This window comes from Myotis davidii, unplaced genomic scaffold, assembly GCF_000327345.1.
Source record: "Myotis davidii unplaced genomic scaffold, ASM32734v1 scaffold469, whole genome shotgun sequence".
Lineage (NCBI taxonomy): Eukaryota > Metazoa > Chordata > Mammalia > Chiroptera > Vespertilionidae > Myotis > Myotis davidii.
In genome coordinates this window covers 15,482-17,487 of record NW_006299722.1, presented here as the reverse complement: position 1 = coordinate 17,487, position 2,006 = coordinate 15,482, and the positions used below count along the sequence as shown (strand labels likewise).

At 41.4% G+C, this 2,006-nt stretch overlaps 1 protein-coding gene and 1 long non-coding RNA gene across 2 annotated transcripts in view; both read right to left on the bottom strand.

Moving 5' to 3' along the window:
* LOC102767165 (apolipoprotein R-like) overlaps window positions 1-2,006 on the bottom strand; it is a 16,925-nt gene that overhangs the window by 11,750 nt on the left and 3,169 nt on the right. The gene's annotated exons all lie outside the window — the stretch shown is intronic.
* On the bottom strand, window positions 287-1,287 carry LOC107185010. Its single transcript, XR_001515923.1, has 2 exons — window positions 1,164-1,287; window positions 287-363 (listed from the first exon to the last, which is right to left on the bottom strand). It is a non-coding gene; the product is annotated as an uncharacterized LOC107185010 (long non-coding RNA).

Below are 2,006 nucleotides of genomic sequence, written 5' to 3'. Positions count from 1 at the left end.
GTGGTAGAAAGAAATAGGAGAGATTAGTGTTTCTGTATACCCCTTGTACTTTTGTTTGCTTTGGGCACCATTTGCATATAGTAATTATTTAAAATAAACAAACCATATGTTTTTGTTCTGCCTCTGGCTGGAAAGAAAGGTTATTCTCAATCCCTGCATGACAGTCCCTCCCATTTATCCGTGGGCTGGAGTTACCTTTGCATTGAGGAGGCGGACCAGACCAGCGTGAAAAACTGCAGAAGAGTATGGGATGTCCAACCAGAGTGTATCCTCTGTCACATTCATATTTAGCCACATCAGCTGAGAATGTGTGTGTAGTTAGTTTAGGACGTCCGTGGTCAATGACAGGAGGATAAGAGCAACCTTGTTGGGAATACATAAAGTGAGAGAGCTTGAGCTTATAGGACATAAACAACAACACATCCCAGAATCTGTGTGCTTTCTGTAGGCTCTGTCCTGTCCTGCCATCTTCTCTGCCCAAGGGAATCACTTAGCCAACCCCAAGTACCTGTGCTGCCCTCCAATGCCATCAGGATGAAGAACCTTGATGGCACCCTAATAGATGACATGGTGGTCATTTCTATATTCTTCAGAAGTATAATTTGAATAAACAAAATTGGTAGTTGGTCCATTCTCCATATTGGGTCATTGACCTGTGTGGTAACAGCAATCACATGCACAAAGGCCAAGTAGAAACTATTGTTCTGCCGCAGACACCTCCCCCTTAAAGCAAGGAAAGTCAGTTTAAAATATATATCATATTAACCAATGTCACTCCATAAATTTACTTTAAAACCATACATGTATGTGTAGAGGGGAAGGAAGAAATTAGTGCCACGCTTAAAGAACTAAAGCTGCAGAAGTGGTCATTGTCATCAGATCTCTATTTATTTCCCTAGTCTGTCTACTACAAAAATTGGAATTCTGGACAATTACAATAGACTGTTGAACACTCAACATTTTAGCCCCTACTACAGACCGTGTACCAGATATGGTAACTTTCCTTTAATATGTCTGCAGGGAAATGAGGCCACTGTTTCAGCAAAGGCCTTCTTTCCCACCCGATCAGAAAAGAAGATCAGAAACAATCTGCTCAAACATGAAAAGGTCAAGATCACACATTTGCCTTTTTACCCTTGTCCTATTGTCCTATGAAAACTCACCTGCCCCTGTCATAAGAGCCTGAAGTTACATGAGCATCTGAACATATAAAGAAGATCACATTAATCCAGTATATCCGTGGCATCATATTAATTCTATTGAATGAGCAAGAAGATGCTGGCATGATATGCCTTAATAGGAATACATATATACAAATATCCCCTCAATTTCTGGGACTAAGATCCTGAAACCCTTGCAATTTCCTTTATGATAAGAGCACTAGGAGCATCGTTTATTCTAATGAGGTGACTCTGGGTCACCTGGGAGGCGCTAGTCACCAGAAGGACCAAACCATGATTAGAAGTTTGGAATCTTCCCCTCTTAGGGAGATAGCCTGGAAACCAATTAATACTTGATCATGCCTACCTGAGGAAGCCTCCATAAAATTCCAAGAGTAGGGAGTTCAAAGAGCTTCCAGATGCGTGAACACATCCACCTACCGGGAGGGTGAAGAACCACAACTCCATGGGCACAGAAGCGCCATGTTTGGGACCCTCCCAGACTTTGCCCTATGTATTTCTTCATCCTGCTGTTCATCTGTCCCCTTTATCATGGCTGTTAAAGGCTGAGTTGAAGTGTCAGTTGAGAGACAGTACTTTACAATAATGGGGCTTTACAATATTACTTACAGTACCTTTAAGAACACAGTATTCACTTTAAATCAAAGATCGACTTTTATATGGTACTGGGTTCCCAATAAAAAAAATAGAGTCTGTGAGCCTAGAAACCAAGAGATGGAAGCATGAGTAGCCCCATTTATATTCACTCTAAGTGAACTTTTGGGGAAAATGGGTTTTTATTCCCTGAACTCTGTGACCTGCAGATAGAAAAGTGCTGTTGGGCAA